Genomic DNA, 23,305 nt, shown 5'->3' with positions numbered 1-23,305 from the left:
AATGATGACCTGCCCCCCACCCCCGCAAGGATATCCAGGCTCTAACCCCCAGAACCTATGAAAATGTTATTTTAATGTCAAAGGAGACTTTATAGGTAGGATTAGTTAAGGATCATATCACACCTACCATCTCCCAGTTTTTTGCCTTGTTATGTATATGTGTGCTTCATCTCTCCTAAAAGCAGAAACTATATTGTTCTGGATCTTTCTGCAACATAAAGGTTACATTTGTAACCTGAACAATAATGATCGGCACATTCTTTTCCCAGTTAGTTTTTCTTTTTGACTTCTCCCTATTAATGGCATCAAAATTCTCCTAGCTACAAAGTTCCAAGGCCTCAGGAATCTTAAATTCTATCTGACCCTTTCCCCCTCCACTAAGTTGTCATTTGCTAAGGACTTGTGGCACCTATGGCTAGTGGCTATAAATCTATAGCTTTTAAATCCATTTCCTCATTCCATTTCCATTTCTGCTCCCTTTGTCTAGGCCCTATTTACCTATGTGAACATCTGGAATGACTCCAGACTAACCCCGAGTTTCACCTAAAGTAATGAATTCCTCTTTCAAAGAATCCTATAATGTCATCCCTTTCCAGCTCATGTGTTTCAGGACTTGGAACTGAATCTGGAGCTCTCTATCTGGCATTCAAAGTCAAAAGATCTGAAGGCATAAATACACAGCAAGGCAATAATAGTAGGAAACTTCAATACCCTACTTTTGACAATGGATAGATTATCCAGACAGAAAATCAATGTGGAAATAATGGACTTGAACTACACTTTAGATCAAATGGACCTAAGAAACATATAAAGAACATTTTATCTAATAGCAGTAGAATATTCTTCTCAAATGAGCGAAATACATTTTCCAGTATAGATCATATGTTAGATCACAAAACAAGTCTTAACAACTTTAATAAAATTGGAATCATATCGAATAATTTTTCTGACAACAATAGATGAAACTAGAAATCAATAACAGGAGAAAAATTAGATAATTCACAAAAATGTGAAGATTAAACAACACACTTCTGAACAGCCAATAGGTCAAAAAGAAAAAAAAAATCAAAAGAGAAATCAAAAAATATCTTGAGACAAACAAAAATGGAAGCATTACATACCAAAAGTTATGGGTCCCAGCGAAAGTGGTTCAAAAGGGAAGTTTATAGTGACAAATGCCTATATTCAGAAAAAAGAAAGATCTCAAATAAACAACCTAACTTTATACCTCAAGGAACTAGAAAAAGAAAAATAAACTAAGCCCAATGCTAGTGGAAGGAAGGCAATAACAAAGATCAGAACAGAAATAAATAAAATAGAGACTAGAAAGACAATAGGAAAAGATCAATGAAAATAAGAGTTACTTTTTTGAAATGATAAACAAACCTGCAAACCCTTATCTAAACCAGAAAAAAAAAAGACTCATAAATAAAATAACAAATGAAAGAGGAGACATTACAACTTATACCACTGAAATACAAAGGATAGTGACTATGAAAAATTATATCAACAAATTAGATAATTTAAAAGAAATAAGTAAATCTTAAAAACATATAACTTACCAAAACTGAATCATGAAGAAATAGAAAATCTAAACAGAACAATAATGAGCAAGAAGATTGAATCAGCAATCAAAAATCTCCCAACGAATAAAAGCCCAAGCCCAGATGACTTCACTGGTGAATTATACAAAGCTTTAAAGAGGAATTAATTCCAATTCTCAAACTCTTCCAAAAAATTGAAGAGGAAGGAAAAATAAAACTCCAAAATCATTTAATGAGGCCAGGATTATTTGATACAAAAGCCAGACAGCGACACTACAAGAAAACTATAGGCCAATATCCCTGATCAACACAGTTGTAAAAATCCTTAACAAAATACAAACCATTTTAAGAGCACATTAAAAGAATCATACGCCATGATCAAGTGAGATTTATCAAGTGGGATGTAGGATGGTTCAACATATCCAAATCAATAAGTGTGATATATCACATATCAGAACGAAAAATAAAAATCATATGATCATTTTAATAGATGCATAAAAAGTATCGACAAAATTCAACATCCTTTCATGATGAAAACTTTCAGCAAATTTTCAGAGAATAAATGTACCTCAACATAATAAACACCTTATATGACAAGCCCATAGCTAACATCAAACTCAATGGTAAAAAGTTAAAAGCTTTTCCTTAAGATCAGGAACAAGACAAGGATGCTCACTCTCACCACTTCCTTTCAACACAGTACTGGAAGTCCTAGCCATAGCAATTGAGCAAAAAAAGAAATAAAAGTTATCCAAATTGGAAAGAAAGAAGTAAAATAATCCCTATTTGAAGATGACATGATCTTCTATATAGGAAACCCTAACTACATCAAAACACTTAGAACTAATAAATTAATTCAATAAAGTTGCAGGATATAAAATCAATATGCAAAAATATGTTGCACTTCTATATATTAACAGCGAGCTATCAGAAAGAGAAATTAAGAAAGCAATCCACTTATAATTATAAAAACAATAAAATATTCAGAAATAAATTTGACTATGAAGGTGTAAGACCTATATAGTGAAAACTTTAGACATTGTTGAATGAAATTGAAGAAAACACAAATAAATGAAGAGAGATCCATGTTCTTGTACAGGAAGAATTAATATTTCTTAAATGTCCATTTTACACAAAGTGATCTACAGATTCAATATAATCTCTATCAAAATTCCAATGACATTTTTTACAGAAATAAATTAAAAAATTTGTATAGAACCAAAATAGACCCTGAACAGCAAAATCAAAAACAAAAAAGTGAAAGAGCAAAGCTGGAGGCATCATACTTCCTGGTTTCAAACTATATTACAAAGTTATAGAAATCAAAACAATATGATTCTGACATAAAACCTGGGACATAGACCAATGGAACAGAGGCGAGAGCCCACAAATAAACCCATTGCATATATGATCAACTAGTCTTTGACAATGGCACCAAGAACACACAATGGAGAAAGAATAGTTTCTTCCATAAATTTAAATTCTTAAATCATCCCAGTTGAGGATGCCAAGAACCTAATTAATACATTTGGTTTTGAGAATCTCCCACACCCACCCCTTAGGAGGCAGAAACAGCTTTCATTACAGAAGCCCAATGCTTACTTTCCCAGTGTCCCTTGCAGCTAGGGTACAGGCATGTGACCTGGGCTCCACTGATGGGTGCACCCACATGAGAATTTGAATCTGAGGCTGGAAAAGCAAAAGGATGACTATGTGGAATTCATTCTGGGCAAGTTCCTGGCCGTATAGGTTCAAAGCCTGCTTTTTCAACCTTTGCAAGGATTCTGAGAATAAAGTCCTCTGTTTAACCAAGCCTGAGTTGGATTCTATTTTTGGAAACTGAAAACCTTGAGTGATATCACCCTATCCTGGACCTTTAACACTTGACACCTGGCTGATTCTCCTGACTATTCTCTCATCTCCCAACCACAGATTAAGTTTGACTTTAATGCCTCCCCTTCCTGCACTGAAAAAAAAAATGTGTTCTTTGCTTCCAATCACTAAAGTTGATCTCATATAACTTGACTTTTAAAAATAATTCTCATAGAAGATGATCACTTGGAAATCAGGAAAACAGAGTTTCTCCGTGGTCTGCAAGAGGCCCCAGATCAAAATGTCCTCCTCCCCCACCCCTCAACCTTGGCCTGACCCCGCTCATTAGTGGTTTCATGAGAAACTATTCCTGACTTCTTGGCCTCGCATTCTATAAAGGTTAATCAGGAACAGCTACACAGGCAGGACTATTTCTAACCCTAGGCTTCATTGCTTTTCAGAGGAAGCTGACTGTGACTCAAATATAAAAAAGGAGAAAACTCCTTTTAAAATGTCACTTATATTATTACTCATAAACAGTGGATTGCCACTATACACAAGTAATAGCAGAACAAGTGTGGCCATGTGCACATCAGTGTCAGCCCAAGGGACTGGACAATCTATCCCAATTTCTTTCTGTTCATGTGAACTGCCAGGAGACTGAACAGGAAAATTTCATTTTCACTTTGATATTCCTTGTTGAAGATTCCAACCCAGTCAGCCCATCTCACATTGGGATCTAGATAGTAAAGAGCTTAATTTATCTATATCTAAGAGGTAGAACATGTGGCATAGTAAGTCCTCACTTAACATCCATGATAGGTTCTGAGACTTTAAGTGGAACAACATACACACATATCTTCTTTTACTTCACTTCACTTTATTGTGCTTCACAGATGTTTTGATTTTTACAAATTGAAGACAAGGCCTGCCACCAACAAAATGATCATGACTCGCTTTCATGGGATACTCGCTGTACTGCAGTACTCACTTTACTGCAGTGGGCTGGAACCAAACCCACAATATCTCCAAAGTATGCCTGTGTAAAGAAATCGATTTCACCATTGGCTAGCTGATATAAACAAGAGTTAAGTTCCTACAGCATCTCATAATGTTATAACTAAACATTATTCGAGGATCTGCTGTGCCTAATTGCATGAGCGAAGCTATCGGCATCTGCTAATCATTATGGTATTTTTTTTATATCTTTGTTCTCACAACCAACCAACACCCAGTATTTCAATTAGCAGGAGGCTTAAAATTCATCTGGTTAAATTCCTTCATTTTATAGATAAGGAAACTGGAATCCAGAAATGTTAAGGGCCTGCCCAGGTCAGAGAGCTGCTAAAGCTCAGAGCCAGATAGAAGCCTGACCTTTTCTGGCTCTCAAACTAGGGTACTTTCAAACCTCAGGAATCTAACTCTCCAAATAACAAGGAAAAAATAGCTTCGGGTATTTATTTAATAGATGGTCTTTAAAAATACAAAGATCATTAAATGTATCTACGGAACTTATCTGTAGGGGGGGCGGGGAGTAGGAATAATGTGCTATTTACATATTCCTATAAAAAATAGGAATAATGTGCTACATTACATTATGTAACATATACTTATATAAAGCAGAAAATACTTTACATTTAAAATGCTTTTTGTTATAATAGCAATATAAAACCTAGAACCTTGTCCAAGGAGTTTACCTTGTAAAATGGACCATCTTTTGACAGTAAATGTGTCTACAAGTTAGTCTAACGTGATGATTCACAAAGAAATCTAAGTGCTAGTTGCAGAATCCGTTGCGTGTCTGTCCCTCTGTTTAAGGCCAAGTGACTGATGCAGTGACGTTGGCATTTCTGGACCGATACATGGCTTAAGAAAAGAGGGCAGTGCTGGGGCTATAGAATATGGCTATTCAGAGTCAAATTCTGCTCCATGACTTCTGTGTAATCTTGACACATGAGGTAGTAACTTCTCTGTGCCTCCATTTCCTTATTTGTAAAACGAGAAGAACACCAGTGAGGACTAATATATTTAGGATCTGGTAGGCAATGAGTGCTCAAAAAAGTTAGCAATTATTATTAATGAAGGAATCTAAACAGAGATCTAGGAGCTCACACAGGGCTTGTCTTTGGAATTACCTATTTCTAAATTTAGTGGGCTGGAAATTAAAAGTGCTCTGAAGAACCAGTAGAGGGAGCACTCCGGTCAGACTGGAATGGCAGAGACTGGCGCCCGGGAAGCCACACACAGAGGTGCACGTACATTCTCACTTGGTACCAGTAAAATGCATGGCCTCGGAGAGAACCCAAAACCCTAAGGCTGAGGCCCATGGGATTGATAGATCACATGTTCATCTTGAGCTGAGGTTTCTGTTTTGGAAGGCCGTTAGAGTTAGTCTCTGAATTCTCTCTCCTTTTCAATTCAAGTTGCCTGGAGCTGCAGTTCTTCACTGTCGTCAGGACTCAGCCTCCAAAAGTGTTACTGATAATACTCTGAGATACTTTAATGTGAAGGAGATTGTGTGTGTGTGTGTGTCTGTTCTCTCAGAGTCAGTTATCACTTTATAACAACACCACAAATCTGTATTTCTGAGCAGCAAAGTTAAAGTGGATGTTGCTGGGAACATGCAAACTCATGGGAACTTCACCCACTGTGTGTTTTGAAAGACAAATTTTCCAGAAGTTCAGGACCCAGGCCTGGGGCAGGGAGAGCAATGCTCATCTCCAAATGGCACAGCAACTCAGAAAGGCACAGTCTGCAGCCTGTTTAGCTTCCTTTTAGGTCAATTGTATACGTTCTCTCTAGGACAAAACAAGAGAAGGGCCAAGATTGAAGGAAGCACTCATTGACATCCTGGCCGTCTTCTTTGCCTCACTCTGCTGCGGCCATGTACCCAAGCCCTGCTCAGGTACAGCTTCTGGTTTAATAATCCCTTATCTCCCCTTTTGAATCCAAAATGTTAGGGAAAAGTGTGATTTAGTCTTTAACGCCTCAGTTTGATTTCAGGACATCATTAGCTCTTCTAGAACATTTATTTTTTAAAAGTTAGCTATAATTTTTTGACTTAAAGTCTTTCTCTATCCTATCTTCCTTCTACTCCCAACTTCTAGCATCAGATTGAAGGTTTTCCCGGGCATGTATCTTGCTCCTTGCTTTCCAAGGTTGAAAATATGGGGAGTCTCTTAATTGAAGACTATCCCCCTGAATTCCTGTTCTTCAGCACATCCAATCACTTAATTGCTGTCCTCAGCTGGTTTAATCAGGGTACTAAGCACTTCTGACTTGGCAGGTGGAGGGATTCTGATGGAGGCAGAGGGAGATCATAAGCCCACTCCCAGGTCGAGTTTCAGAGCATCAAGCAGCCTCTGACAGAGCATGTCTATTGTCATTTCTCTCTGAGAGGGTGCAGGCCTTGTATTAGGGTGAAGGGTCACTCCGTAGGTCAACACAGTTTTCCATCCTCTAATCTGAGGGCAGAACCATTTCCCCACTGGCCTCATATCCAAGCTCTTTGACTTTGGGGTACAAATACCCCCTGGGCAGTCACTGGCTTTCTGGGCAGCCAGTTTTCCGGGTTCTACCCATGGGAAGTCTGACTGGCTTCGCTGTGATTGTGCCCTTCCTGTGTATGTCCCATCTTCTCCCCATTTCCCCTTCTGACACTTGTTGGACCGACTGACCTATTCAGCCTCTCTTTGCCTCATGAAAGTCAGTTTTTTTAAAGCCCATTAACACCCTAACAAGAGTTCTTCTTAAGTCACCAGTGTCTCTCATTAGTGTCCCGTCATACAAGTCTCCTGTCATGTTCCTCTATGGGGATTCGTAGCTGAAATGTGTGGCATGTGTATAGTGGAAATGCAGTGGAAGGCAACCACCATCTTCCCCTCAGAAGTCCTGATGGTCTCCCCTTAATGTCTTAAAAATATGGGAACCTATAATTGCTTCTTGAAGTTGGGGCATTGTTGGATGTTTGTTTTCAACCATGCATCCTTTTTTCCTCCTTCAAAAACCATACCAAAGGAAAGAAAGAAAAAAAAAGTACCACTTAGCCATACGACCTTGGATATGCCCTCCTGGAGGCAAGCCAGTGCCGATTTTGTCTTATTTGTCTAAAAACTCCTCCATCACCCACCTAAATTCTGAACTCATTCCTGGCCACTCTGGGATCTATACGCGGAGACCAGGAGACCAGTGGTGTTGGGATAAAAAAATAGCAGGCTTCCTTTTAAAGTTTAACTAGCTCTGAAAAAAAAAAGGAAAACACAAACATTGAGCAAAGCAGAATTATTACCTTTTGTATCAAGTAGTAGATTATTGTCATTGATTTCAGGGTATCTGGAGTATATAATTTTGTCAGCCCTTTAACCACAGTTTTAGTTAATGAGATAAAATTGAGCAAATTTTTTAAAAGAGTGTGTTAGATTCTCCTAGGCAGCCCCAAAATCTAGTGCTCGCTATGTCTCAAAAGCTACAATGACTCACTTCTGTGCTCAAAGAAACATCATTTGGGCAACCACTTCTGGCCACCAACAGAGAGAAACAAAGACTGAGAGACTGTGGATTTGTAGAGAAGTAGGGAGAATGTCTCTGCTTCACATTATCTGTGTACAAACACAGCATGCACACAGGGTGTGGGGTAAACAGTTCTTCCCATACCTAAGGTACCAAATAGTGGACTTGTTAAACCTTAGGGATGGAAGCAATCTCAGAGAATATGTAGTCAAGCATCTTCATTTTCAAGACAAAAATGATAAGCCTGTGATTACCCAGAAGCAGAGCAGAGGGTGGAAGCTTGGACTCTGATGCAAGCTGCTCAGGCTTGAATTCAGACTCTCCAATTCCTAGTTGCTGTGTGACCTTGGCATGGTACTTAACAATTCTGTGATCAGCTTACTATAAAATGGAGATAATGGTAGCACTGACCTCTGAAGGCTATGAAAGTGAGTGGTACATTTAAAGGGCCTGGTGCTGTCTACAAACATACCACCCTGAACAAGCCTGATCTCGTCTGATCTCGGAAGCTAAGCAGGGTCAGGCCTGGTTAGTACTTGAATGGGAGACCACCTAGGAAGACCAGGTGCTGTAGGCATAAAAAATAAGAGATTGTAAGCTGACAAGGTCCTTGCAATCTGTGAGGTCAAACAAGAGTTGTCTAGCCTAAAAATAAATAAATAAAAATAAATAAAGGGCCTGGTGCTGAGTGAGCACTGGATACAGGCTAAGTTAATTTATTTTACAGTCCTAGCATAGAGCAGAATGCTGAGGACTTGGTTGCTGCTCAATAAATATATTAGGAATGAGTGAAGGATATATACTTCGCAGATAAAAGAAATGAGGCCAGAAATAGACATATAAAAAGGTGCTCAACATCATTAATCATCAGAGAAATGCAAAATTAAAACCACAATGAGATATCGCCTTATATCTGTCAGGATAACTATCATCAGTAAATCAACAGACAACAAGTATTGGCAAGGATGTGGAGAAAGGAGATCCTACATGCACTGTTGGTGGGATTATAAATTGGTGCAGCCACTATATAAAACAGTATGGAGGTTCCTCAAAAAATTAAAAATAGAACTACCATATGACCCAGCAATTCCTCTTCTGAATATTTATTCAAAGAAATCTAAAACACTAATTCAAAAAGACATAGGCACCCCTATGTTCATTGTAGCATTATTTACAATAGCCAAGACATGGAAGTAACCTAAGTGTCCATTGACAGACAAATGGATAAAGAAGAGGTAGTACATATATACAATGCTATATTATCCAGCCATAAACAAGAATGAAATCCTCCCAGTTGTGACAACATGGATGGACCCTGAGTACATTATGCTAAGTGAAATAAGTCTGAGAGAGAAAAATACCATACGATTTCACTTATATATGAAATGTAAAAAACAAAATAAATGAACAAACAAAATAGAAACCAACTCAGAGACAAAGACAACAAATTCGTGTGCCTGAAGGGATAGGGTTGGGAGATGGGGGAAAAAGGGGAAGGCATTAAGAAGCACAAATTGTCAGTTATAAAAACAGTTCTGCGGTTGTAAAGCACAGCATAGGGAATGTAATAACTATATTTGGGGTCAGGTGGGTACTAGACTTATCAGGGGAATCACTTTGTAAATTATGTAAATGTCTAATCACTATTCTGTACACCTGAAACTAATATTACTATAATTGAAAAAATTATACAAAAAAAAAAAAACTTAAGGAAAGAAATGAGACTAGAGAAGTTATGAGACACGTACAGAGTTACAAACCTAATGAGAGGTGAAATGGTTCCCCAAACCCAGATCCTGGCCCCCTTCCTCTGATGCAGACCCTTGATGTCACCTGGCCAGCTCCTGCCTCTAACCCACACTCTGCAGAGCCAAAGACCCTCCCTTACTTGGCACATGGGAGACTGTCTGCAGATTTAACCCAGCTTTAACCCTGCTCCTTCAGTGACTCCCATGTGACGAGTCACTGAAGAATCTTTTCTGTGACACTCCAGGTAGAAAACCCTCGTCTGCTCATCTCCAGCTCCTTCGTTTTTAGACCAAGTTGCCAGCCCAGCTGCCTCTGCCCTCCTGCAAACTCCCACAGGGCTGTCACGGAAGCCTGAGGATCCCAATATCTTTGTTCTTTCTTTGTTCTGAAGGTGATTATTTCTGCAGGGCCCTCCTTCCAGCCCTCTCCTCTCTCCCCACTCCTATTTGGTATTCTGATGAAATTCTGTCTCTAAAAGCAGGGACTCCCGCTGTGTGTGTGTGTGTGTGCGCGCGCGCATGCTCTCCCCTTTTCCTTCTCTCCTCTCATCCTCCCTCCCTCTCTCAGATGTCACTTCTCTTCTTTCCTTGCCTGCTTTTCTTTGCCTGTTCCTCTTCACTTATTTTATCCCTCTGTGCTATAAAGGGAAGGGGGAGACTTCTAGCAGTTAGCCATCAGCTCCTTGTTCCCCAATGCATCCCAACGAAATGGGGACAGTCCTGATATCGTATTCTAGGACTATTAAAATGTCTTCTTTGCTGTTTCATTCCACAGCGGGCAGATTAAGGGCACGGGCATCTGTTGGGAAGCATAATTGTCATTGTCCAGTTCCATTTTCCCAAGGAGCGGCCTCCTCTGACGTTACTGCGAGTGACCTTGAGCTGCCCCAGAAAAATCACTGTGTCTGTTCTAACATTCTGGCAACTATAACTCCCCCAGAGGAGCAGTCGGTCAAGGGCGAACAGGATCAAGAGTAGCAAAAATCACGTCATTCTCCCGGTAAAGAAGAGTAGGCTCTGCTCTCTGTGGCTAAGTAGCAAATTTTTGTTTTTAAAGGATAATTTCTTTTTCAGGAGGCAAAGTTTAGCTCTAAGGTAACCTTATTCTGTGATGACACTCTGGACCCAGGGGGAGAGATTGCTCAGGCCTGCTCCATCCTGGCCTTTTGCTTTTTGGCGATGCATGTGGATAAGCTGAACTCGGGAGGCAGGACCCTTTCGCAATGTGTTTCCGTCTTAGTCACACTGTGCCCTTTAAGTCCAGATTTGTATTTGAGTGTCCCTCTGCAGCCATCTGTTGTCTCACCTCTCTCCTTTGACTCCTCCACCCTTTTGTTGCCTGTGGGCCACTCTCTCCTTCAGGCGTTGCCACGTGAGCTCACCTTTCTCTACTGAACTGTTCCATTAGCCTGAAGGGGAGACCTCTGATACAGCTAACAGATGGCTGCCCCACGAACAATGGGATCGACGCTGCAGGTCAAAGGCATCACCACCAGGTGGCACCTGACTAAGCTCTCTGCGCGTCTCTTTCTCTGAAGAGAAATTTCTGACGGGTTAAAAAAAAAAAATCAGTGGAAAGTAGTATGAGAGGTCACTTAGCCCAGCAGCCTCCAAATATATATTTTTTTACTTCTTGCCTCAAAATATTATTTTTATTTTTCACCTACATAACTTTTTGATCATGCGCACCTGCATTTATTTGTCAAGTATATATATGTACTAGTATCAATCTATATTAAATACTAGTAAAACTTAATAAAAATTGTTTAGATAAAAATCAAAGTGTATATAAATATAAATTTTCTAATATTTTCTTCTGTACTACAATAGATTCTTCCATACACCTCCCAGAGAGATCACTGATCTAGTTCATATTTTCTTTCTCCAAAGGACCACATTTCAATAAAACAAGTATGTTTTGAGCTTTTACTATGTACTTGGAATTGTAGAAGGAATGAAGAATTATTCAAAAAGGAATAAAACTTGGTCTATCTACACGTTGCTTAATTTGGCTGTAGAGGCAAGATATAGCAAAAGACATAAAAGATTTAAAGACAATGTAAAACACTGTACATGTAGCAGCCAGAATACTTAACCTGCAAACAATAATAACCCACTCTTACTGTTCGAAACAAAAAGAAATTTTATTAGGTGCCTACAGAATCTCCTGCAGGGCCAGTAAGCAAGCCAGAATTAGAGGCTAAGCAGCAGCCAGAAGAAATATCAACCACCCAAGGGCTGTTCTGGTAGAAATTAGTGGTACGATTGCCTGTCACTCAGCACCAATGCCACCAGGGACCAGAGAGTACAAACTCTATTAGAGATGCCAGGGGGAATCATAACCTGGCCACCATGGTTGCAATAAGAGCTAAGTTTGCTGAATGCAGTCGCTGCTTCCAGAACCAGGCTTCAAGGATGTCTTTGACTCTTCTGACTCTAATGTGGAGAAAGCGACAAAAAGCCGGAGCCGACATTGACTGAGCCAGTCCACAGGATCCACCTCATTGCAATAGAGCCTACTTGAGAAGGAAGGCTAATGAGTGCCTTGAGCTCTAAATGAAGGATGCTAGTCAGGACCTGTCAGCTGTCACCTCAGACTTTAGGTGAATCTCAGCCTGAATCAGCCATGAGTTCCTGCTATAATAAACAAGCTCCAGACTTCCTATTTAAGGCAATTTCACCTGAGTTCCCAAGGTTCCTTGAGTTTTTTTGAATGTCTATTATTCTTCTCCCAAAGTGCACACCTGACTTTCAGCCACTGCTGCATTTTAACTACCAATGTCTCGTTTGTCTTCTGTTCTTACTTACCTGCCTGACTTTTGAGCTCAATTTTTGTACTGACCTCCATTTCTTCCTGTTCCCTGGCTCCTCCTTACAAACACATATTTGATTCATCCCTTCACCTAATGTTTTGCTTTTATCCTATCTTTTGTTTTGGTGTCAGTATTATCCCCAGATTTTGCCTGGATTTCAACTTACTCTTTACCTCTTTAATATATATGGGCTCGGCACCGGCAAAAGACCCAAAGGGAGTTAGGCTCTGGGCTTAGGTGATATAAAGAACTGGAAGAAGGAGATTCTTCATGAGGACATCTGAGTACAGGCATGCTCTTTGGCTGCCTTGGAAAGAAGGAAGAGTGGCTAGTAACAGGGGCATGGAAGGGCCTGTGTAAGCAGAAAAAAAAAAATTTTTTTTAAGGAAAGTGAGGTCATTGCTATGATTTACCAGAAACTGAATATACCTTGATGCTTTCATTAGATTGAGGTGATATAACACAGAGAACCCAATCAAAAGTGGTTTAAATAGTTCAAAGCTTATTTCTTTCCCATAAAAACCCAAGCTGATAGTGAAGGTCTAAAACTCTGCTCCTTGAAGTTGCCAAGAGTCCAGGCTTCCAACTCATGGCTGCCACCAGCTTGTCTACCAAGAAGAAAGGAACAGTAAGGGAGGGTTCATTCTTCCTTTTAGAGGCCCCATGAGGAGACTGCATGCTTCACTTCCTCTCACATCCAGTTGATCATAAGGTCATCACCTGGCAACATCGAGCTGCAAGGAAAACTGGGAAGCATGGTTTTCACTGGCTATGTGCCCAACTAGAGCCATGTGCCCAGCTGTTTCTATGTGAGAATGAAAGAATGAATATTGGAGGAGAACCAGCACAATGTGGACTAGGCTATGACTAGGCTGTGAGAGCAGTTCTCAGGGAAAGATTTCTACTGTCTTATGGATGAGGTTAGCCAAGAGGGTCTTCCCTAGAATGAGTGGGGGACAACTGGAAGCCAATACCTTCTTAGAAAACATTATAATTACTGACATGCCTGCTCCCTCTTATGGATTAGATAAAGGAGAATGCAAGGTAACCTTGCACCACCACACTCCACTCCAAACCATAGCCTGGGGTGAAAGCCTAGTAGAGCCCTTCAGAGCACTGTGCATCTAGCATAGGTCTTGAATCAAATCTCAGCTCTCCCATTAACCATCCATGTCATCTTGAGCAATTTCCCTCCATCCTTATGCCCCCATCTCCTTCTTCATCTCTAAAAGAGATAGCAGTGGTACCTCCCTCATGTAGTATTCTGTTCTGAGGATTAAATGAACTAATGCATGTTTATAGTACCTGATACATAGTAAAGACTCAAAAAGTTCTTGGCCATTATTATATAATTTTATACACACACACACACACACACACACACACACACACACACACGTACACATACACATATATCAAATAGAAACTATAAACACAGAAACTCGCCCTCACCCCCAGTCCCCACTTTGATCTGGCAAAGAAGAAAGAGCAGATTTATGCCAAGTTTCTTTCCTTGGCTTCCATATCCCAGGCTCCACTGTGGGAGAAAGAGTAGTGCCAACAAGAAGGGCAAACAGCAAGATGCAAACGTATAGAAGCAAGAGTGAGCATGGGTTTTGGAAAATAATGAAAATCCCAGACCAACTAAAATGGAAAGTTCATGTTGGAAGATAGTAGAAAATAAATTTGGATAGTTTAATTCATTCACTCATTGATAAACACTGATAAATGTGAAACCATCTAACAATGAAACGCTCCGATTGTTTAAAAGTCATTTGAGAAAGACATTCTCAGTACCAGCAACGGCAGCAGGAAGACTTGCTACCCTGTTTGTAATTAGCATCATCAGGGGCATTATCAATAACCCTATGCTCTAATACCCAAGGTATTCTTAATATCATGATGTACATTGCTACCTCCTGACCTAAAGTATCGGGAAAACCTTGAAAACCTAGCACCCATGTTCTTTACACTCTTCCCCCAAATATCAGCCGCTTACTGCATTTGTTAATTATCTATAAGAGTAATTCTCAGTGGTAGGAAAAGGAGGAAAAGAGGAGTAGCTTTAAGTCCCCCTTAGAGGAACTTCTCAGAATTGTCTGGGGAGCTTTTCAATTGCACATTACACACACCCCCTCAGAGAGTGTAATACCCACTTACCTACTTACTAATGATGTGAGAGAGCAGGCTCCTACAAGGTCACAAGAATGGATTTACATATCTCTTTCTAGCTCTATGTTCAGTAGCATCTCATTGGTAGCTTGAAATCATATGTGGTGGGTATATATACATGGAAATTGGCAACCACTACACATTATGGCTCTCCCTGCCCCCCACCCTCAGAGAGCTACTTTTTAAACATTTATAAACATACTACTGCAACAAACTTTGAGGGTTCATGTTACCAAGGATTATGTATTATATCTGCCTCCTGGCATATTTGAGTGGAAAAAGATCGAGAATCCAATGTTCTACAATATGTGGAGAACTATGCCATGTACTGCAAGGCCTCTGTTCTACAGAAGGACCAGATGTTTGATGACTTCGAGCAGAGTGATGAACTCAGTTCTGATTCCAGGAAGCAGCCCTGTGCAAAATCACGTTGGGTAGAGATACAAGGAGTATCAGACACATCATCTGTCCTAGTGATACTTTTGATTTGGATGATAGACAAAGTATAGATCATAAATCAGTGAGCGATATATAATATACAATAATAGATGGAGAGGCGTCAAATAACTAGTGTGCATACTAAGTGCTCAAAGGATGTGGAGGAAGGTTGATTGACTACTATGTGCCACATGCAGTGCTAGGCTCTGGGAACCCAAATGAGCAAGGCAGACCTGATTGCTGACCTTGGGTTGCTCACCATTCAGTGTGGTGCCTCTCAGGGTGTGGCCCAGTGACCACCTGCATCAGAATCATCACTAATGGTAATAGCTATCATGTATTAAGGGCATGTTATGTGCCAACCACTGAACTAAGTGCTAATGTGTTACAATTTCATTCTCAGACTAATGCTATATCTAATCTCTTATTATTCTTATTCCTATTTTATGGATTCGAAAATTGAGACAAAAGAAGCTAACCTCCTGGCCCAACATCACACCATTAGGAAACAGCAGAGCATAATTCAAAGCTGAAAGTCTGGGCTCAGTACCCAGGCCATAAACCTATACTAAAAAGACTTGTTCTCGGGGTCCAGAGTAACTGAAGCAGAATCTCTGGGACCAAATGTCAAAAATGTTACATTTTTAATTAGATCTCTAAGTGATTATGATACTTACAAATATTGATACCCAGTGCCCTGGAGATAAAGTCAGTCAATTCAACAAGCAATCATAATAAAAATAACACTTGTTAAGTGTCACAGAAAGATGCTAAGGGAGTGCTGAGCTTCGATCCAGGAAGGCTTTCTAGGGGACTTGTTCACACTTGCTTCAAAGGTAGGTGTTCACCAAGTACCAAAAAATTAAGAAAGCTTTCAGACTGAGATAACATATTTGGATAGTAGGGCCAGAGGGAGGAAAGTTAATGACTTTTGAAGAAATCTAAGAAATCCACTACAGCCAGAAGGTAGGGTGGTGGAGCCCTTGCCTAAGAGAAGAGACGAAAGTACCAGGCAAAGGTGACCCTGGGCCTCCTGCAGAAAGTTGTGCTGTTTGTGCCCAGCATAACGTTAGTTTCTGCATCTACCAGGAAAAGGCCTCTGTGTAATTCAACTCCCACCCACATACCTTTATGCAACTTGCACAAAGATACCATCCATCTTTCAGTGGTCGTCAGTGGGATATCAGTGACTCTAGGTCAGATCAGGATGAGGCTTATTTATAAGCTTGGAAGTTTGGACAATGGGTAACTATTGCAGGATTTTTAAAAGGGGAGTGGCATGGTTGGCTTTAGGTGAGTCAGAAGGCACATTCTGACTGGGAAGTTCACAGATTTCTACAGAGCACACTTCTATGAACACAAGGGTTGTAAATAGGACGCCACCCTGGCTGCTCTGGTCCTAAGGCTGCAGATTCATTCCCACCATTGGGACACTGAGTTTCCTCCCATACACTCCTAGAATATCATCCTACTCCCTTCCTCTATCTCCCACCCTTTTGCCCCACCCTCCTTGTTTAAATGCTAAATTCTTACACAGGATGACATTTAATCCTTACAACTACATTTCCCAGGAAAGAAATAGAGGATCAGAGAGGTTAAGTAATGTGTCCAAGGTCACACAGATGCAAAAGTAGAATTTGAGACCAAATATTTTTTGTCCCAAAGCTCTTGCTCCTGCCACTGCACTCAACTTCTTCCAAGTCCATGAAAACAGGATAAAGCCAGATTCTCCTAGGATTCCTAAGTGGTAAAACCCACATAGGGAATTCAGAAGCACTCAATTTCCTCCTTAACCTTACAAGCCACAGAAAGCTGTGAATGAATCAAAATTACTTATATCACACAGAACACAAATGAATCTGGCTTAAGCCAGGAATTTAAATAGCTCACTTAACTAAAAAGTCTAATTTTGAGCCTAGAGGGTCATAAGAGTTTAGTCACTCTCACTGCATCTCAGCTTTGCTTTCTGGTCCCTTCATCTGAAGATAAACTCTCCCAAGATGACAAGGGTAGATACTAGCAACTCTAGTTTATCTCTTACCTGCTTAGGCACCTCAGTTGAAAACGATGCCTTACATTGGATTCAGAGAAAGTTCTGGCCGGGGACCTCATTGGCTAGGTCTGGGCCCTGTGCCAGCCAATAGAGAGAGGATGCAGTCAGTCCAAGTTGATCACAGGGTCTGAGAGTGGGAAAGTAACATCCCACAAAGGAAACTGAGATGCTGTTACCAAAGGAAGAACTAGATAGTAGACAGAAGAAATCGTTTTTGAGAACTCCACAGGATTTTATAATCTCTGCTATTTAGGCACAGTAAAATCATACTGGCTTCACTTTTACTATAAACTTTTAGACCTCTCTAATATCAGTGATAATTTGAGACCCTTCTTAATAAAAATTGCCAGTGAAAAAAAATGTCTGAAATCCTCTTTTTGGTTTCGTTCACTTTAACATAAGAAACAAATTGAAGAAAATTCAAAGGGAAGTAAAGTCACTGATTACAATGAAAATATTAAATAACATACTTAAATAGTTGGAAATTTAATAAGAAAGTAACAAACATGAAAGATGAGAAGATGATTTAGTTTAACAAAGATCTGAGGCCAAAGAAAATGAGCAATGTTGAAGCATTGAAGGAAAGAAAAATTATTTTGAAAACTGAGATATCAGAGAAGGAAAAACTAGTCAATGGTAGATGTTTCAAGAAAGTAGAAATCCGTCAACTTAATCAAAATTTCTATGCTAAAATTGCTGAGCTATCAAGAATGCTGCTTTTTCCAACATGACAGATGATAGAATAAGCCAAGCAAGAATGAAAATTATTTTACTACACTAACTGGTTCCTTATCACCATGACAACATCATGAATGGAAAACAATGATGTTGATAATGTCATAATCTAATTATTTTTCTCCTCCACCTTCATTATTTTTCAGTGTTCAGAATGATGACAATAAATTTCCTTTATTTACTTTATTCCACACAGAGTTTTCTTAAAGTTGATGGAAACTATAGGTGTTATTCTGTATAGTACTTGATTCAAAGATAATAAATTATTCAGGGTAATTTTTAAATGGTGTGAGAGAATATAAGGAGAGGAAAATACTTTTTCCATGACTGAGTTAACAGCACTTTACCATTTGGAAATAATTCCATCTAGCTGCACATGAGAGGTCTCTCATATGGTCTCAGATTTGTCCACTATCTGTCTTAGAAGATGCACACTGACCACTGCAGATTTAGATACCTTAATATCTGATGATTTAAATTTTTTTAGGATAACAAAAATAGATGATAATATTAATTGAATCATAATTATTATCATTATCTTTGAAATCATCAGAAAAGGTTTTAAGTGCTTTCTCTGTGCCAGGCACCTCGCTAAAATCTGAAAAAATTAGGCTTAGAAAGCTCGAGTTATTTGCTAAAGGGGATAAACCTAGGAAGCAGCAAAGCCAAGACTCCCACATTAGGCTGATCATTCTGGTTAGCACCCCACATCAATGGAGACAAACCACAGGTTAAATGCATATTGGGACCAATTTAGCCTCACAATATTCTAAGGCCAAAGAGTTTTCTTATCCTTTGCCATTGAAACAATTACTGACTGAGCAAGAGTATGTTTTCAGCTACTAAAAGTGCAATTCATGATGTGTATAGATGGTAAGCAGCAGCATCCTCTTTATGTGTGAAGCCTAATATATGATTATTTTATATTCATCAATTTATATTATCTAGAAATTTAATGTATTGACTGCCTATTCTGTGCAAGGTACTAAGCCCATAGCTTTAGAAAGAATAATTATAAGATGTAGCCATTATTTCAAAGAGCTTACAATATGGAGCAGAAGTAGGAGACGCTTAGGTGAGACCTCTATGAGTAAACCCAGATATAATTATGATGCAGGGTGGGGCAAATTTCTCTGAATGAGGTCTCAAGTCCTACATCAACAAAGAGAGAGGGTCCTTGACTGTGCGTAAGAAGAAATTCAGGAGCAAGCCAGAGTTCAAGACAAAAGGAAAGTTTATTAGAGAAGAAATAACGCTCCACAGACAGAGACATGGTCTCCTCTCAGAGACAGAGAATGAGACACCCCAAGTGTATGAGGAATTGAGCTTTATATCTGTTAATCTGTTTTTCCTTTCAGGATATGGGTGTGCAGCCTTAAAGGCACAGGGAGATAGCGGTTAGTAATCTCAGCAGAAATCTTCCCTTAGGTTCCCTATGGTCCAGCCATATGCTGATCAGTCAGGTTCCCGTGTCAGGCAGGATGTAGCTGACTCTGAATGAAATCTGGTTTAATATTGAGTCAATTTGTCTAGTTCTCATGCCTTTTTCCTATATTAATTAGAAGAACACTATAAGAGAGCTATAGTGTATAAACCAAGTGTTACAGGAGTTTAAAGAAAGGAATGCCATCCATTCATGGAAAGGCTTCGCAAAAGATATCCCATTGATGTGGCCCTTGTAGATTTGACAGGATGTCAGCATTCACAAAGGAATGGAAAAGAGGGTGCATCAGACAGAAAGAACAGCATAAGAAAGGGCAAGCAACCTGTGAGTGTGTGCTCTGGCACGCACACTCCTGATGAAGAATATATTGTAATCTAATTGGGAATAAATGTGTTTATGGGGAATAATGAGAGGCAAGTATAGAAATATAGTTTGCAGATACTGTGCTAGTCCTTCACGGTCAAGCTTAAAGAATTGGGCTTGCTTTGCCAGGCAATAAGGAAAATATGCAACCCACTGAGCAGGGAGCAATTGGATTGGATTAAAAAACAGTCTACTGGAATCGTTACCAGGTTTTTACGACAACCAACAAAGTATTTAGGCCAGTGCTTCTCAAATTTTAACATACCCAAGACTCACCTAGGGAACTTGTTAAAATGCAGATTTGGATTCAGTAGTTCTAAGATGGAACCTGAAAGTCTGCATTTGTACCAATCTTCCATGTGAGGTCAATGATTTTTACTTTTAAACCTAACTCAAAAATGTAAGTCTATAGAAAATGATTCATAAGACATTTTAAAGCATTTTACCATCAGTTGTTATTCCCAGTTCTTTGCCCAGATACTTTTTCATTATTTTGCATTTTCAACTGCAAATCTGGAATTTCCACACACATCTCCTCGCCATGTTTTTAACTCTTTAAATACAATCTTGAAAGAGCAACAGCAGCAAGTAGATTAAATGAGGTCATTTAAGCAATTTGCGGTTTCAGCCACAGATTTTTGTTATCTTAGAAGGAAGTAGAAAACATGTGGATATATAAATAGAGGTGTAGAACACAAGTTCACAGAAATTTATTCTCTCACTGTATAAGGATGAGCTCACATTTAGAACACAGAGCCCCAAAGCCAGTTACTTTAGTGAGAAGTGGGATACTGGTTACACTGAGGACAACTTAAGAAATTTAGGTCTTTCTATCACTTGCTGTGGACCAGATGCTGGGGCGTTGGCCTCTAGAGCAAATTAAACTGAAGACATTTAATAGAAACCTAAATCTGAAGGGCTGAAATAGAAAGCACAGCAGAGTACTTGAAACTAGGTCAAGGAGGAAACTCTGATGAAATGGCTGATTTTTCGAACATTATAATTCATTATATCAGTCATTTTCAAAAGGAAAGCATGTTTTCCCAAATGGTATCCTTCCTGACCCTAAAATAAATATGCAAGCAGTCATGCGTAGAGAAATATAAGAGCAATATCCAAGCCGGCCATGCATGCCTGGCCTCTCTGCCCTGCCCAACTTCCTGACCCTGCCTCTTCTGAGATATACTGCAACCCGGCCACATGGTGCAATGAAGGTAGGAACAAACCAGCCTGTAATGAGAAACACCCATAAAGAAACAGATTAATTTATAGGTTAAAGTTATTATAATTTAATCCATTTTAGATAGATCGTTTGAACAGATGGTGACAGTGTGCAACCATAAGCTCATGTCAGTGTCTTGCCCCGTGTCCACTCACACATTAAGGAAGAGATTAGCTAAATGCAACCAGTAATCAATAGAGGAGGTTTCACCTACACTTCCTTAAATCCCATTTGGCATTCTTTTACTTGAAATACCATTCCTGATGAGTAAAGAAATAAAATTTTCCTTGTCCAACCTGAGTATTTCCTTCAAAGGAACTGAATGGATCACAAAAATAAAATAAAACAAAGTGAATGAGCAATCATTCTTATGCCAGATAAAAATATATGGGACAAGATGCTGTTAAAACCATGAGTATTTTTTTTATTGAAAACTGTGTTTCTGGCAGATAGTCCTTGTGTGAGACTTCCAGTCCCTTGGAGAAAAGCTGCCTCACTGAAGTAAGGAGGCCTGAGCAGTAATTCCAGAAGTATTGACAATGTTCAGGCCATGTGACCAACTCTGGCACTAAAATGACGAGTCCCCAGACTGGCCTGGGACCTGTGATGTGGTTTCAAACAGAAAGCTCTCTGTAAAGAGAAATGGGGATAATTAGGTGGCCAGTCAGATCTTCTTTAAGAACCGAAACTGAAAAATGTGGAGAGAATCAGCAGAGGGGAGAAAAGCAGGAAGACACAAGGATAAGCAGAAACTGAAAATAGTGAAATCAAAGGAAAGAAAAAATGCAGAGTGAAAAGACTTTGTGTCCTGCTGCTGGGGCATCTGGAGGTGTGTGTCTGGGAATCCAAAAGCCACCCTGACCCCTCTTGGGCTGCGCGACTGAGCTTTACCAGCCTTCTCCTCTCTTCATAGAGCCTGTTGATTCAACTCTTCATGAGTTTCCATAAGACCCAGTTATTGGCTGAGATTCTCATGGGCAACACTTGAAACTCCATTCACCAACCCATATAAATGAAAGAGATCAAATGCTTAACTAACTGGAAGAAAGGAGGAAAAGGGAGAGAAGAAAGAACAGACAGGAATGCAGACTCTGAAAGAAAAATTTGAATAGTTTCAAAAACTTGTTCGTGAGTAGGTGTTCTTTCATCTCTGCTAGGCAAGACCCTTGTATTCCAGAGACCCTTCACTAAAACTGATCAGCAGTTCTTGAAAAGAAAAAATAAAAGGGTCAGGGTATGTTGTTATTTCTTAAAATTATTTCAAATTATTTTTATTACAGTTTTGATAAATTTCAGTGTATCCAATGGCCTTCTCAGTCTCCTTTTTTAAACTTGGAAATCAATTTGATTCTATTTTGCCATGTCTTATCATCCAGAGAAAAGGAAGTGATTCAATAAACCATTACACCCCCACCTCCATTAAAATTCTAAAAAACAGAGAAAGAAATAAACATTCATTTAGTTTCATGCCTCACACCTCTCTTCCACTCAATTCGTTCCCAAACTGCGAGCTCAGAACTTCAGGTATGATTGCAGTGAGGCCAGAAAGAAAAGATAAAAAGTTCCCTCAAACCCCAGGGTTATTCCTAGATTAAAGGAAAATTTTTCTTTACAAAATATCTTTGTTGTTGTTACTTCATGACAGCTCTCCCTGCTATTTGAAGTCTTTCATGTCATCATCTAAATGCAGCCTGCATCATTGGTGAGCGCAGTCACTGAAATTTCTCCAGTGGGCTGTCATGAGGAGAGGATACTTGAAGAGTCTCAACGCAATTGTCTCTGGCTACTGTGACTATAGAGATCACCATGGCAACATGAGTGGGGTAAAGAAGAGCAGTGCTGTTGTGCCCTGATGAGGTGATGCTACAGAAAAGGTCCTGTGCTCTCAGACTCATCCTCTCCTACATCCTGTGAGGCCTCTCCCTATCTCTTGCTGCTGGGAGTCACCCTTTCCCTCCTGGTATCTAGACTGTATTCAACACAGTGGAAAATGCTATGTATAAAATAGATACATCAGAAAGTCATCAACTATTCATCTGAACATTCTTAAAACACTATATAGGCCTAATATGGAGCCCTAAGAGAAAGGAAGCATCTAAGAATTTGAAATTATTTTCCCATATGCCAATCTTTCAATCCCTTGAATAAATAAAAGTTAGCAAGACCTTAGGTTTTAAGGGGCATAGCATCCTGTTCTTAAGACTTCTCAAGACTTTTCTTTTAATCATTATCAAAATTCTAAAGACTATTAGAGTTTCTTGTTCCTATTAAAGAATGGATTGTGATTAGGTGGTGATAGAGAATAGTGCCTAACTCTGGAGAGGAGATCTGATAAAAGCTAACATGGTTTGCTTCCTTCATAAGAGTTTTACTCTCTCCTTTGCCTCAGAGAAAGCAAAAATTTCTAAATTGGCAAATTTAACTCAAAAGGATTAATCAGTCCCTCTTATTT

At 39.4% G+C, this 23,305-nt stretch overlaps 1 pseudogene; it reads left to right on the top strand.

Moving 5' to 3' along the window:
* Nucleotides 1–8,323: 8,323 nt before the first annotated feature.
* On the top strand, nt 8,324–8,442 carry LOC111746269 (annotated as a pseudogene).
* Nucleotides 8,443–23,305: the final 14,863 nt, after the last annotated feature.

Source organism: Pteropus vampyrus, unplaced genomic scaffold (assembly GCF_000151845.1).
Source record: "Pteropus vampyrus isolate Shadow unplaced genomic scaffold, Pvam_2.0 Scaffold181, whole genome shotgun sequence".
In the NCBI taxonomy this organism is placed as follows: domain Eukaryota; kingdom Metazoa; phylum Chordata; class Mammalia; order Chiroptera; family Pteropodidae; genus Pteropus; species Pteropus vampyrus.
This window is presented reverse-complemented; position numbering and strand designations above follow the sequence as displayed.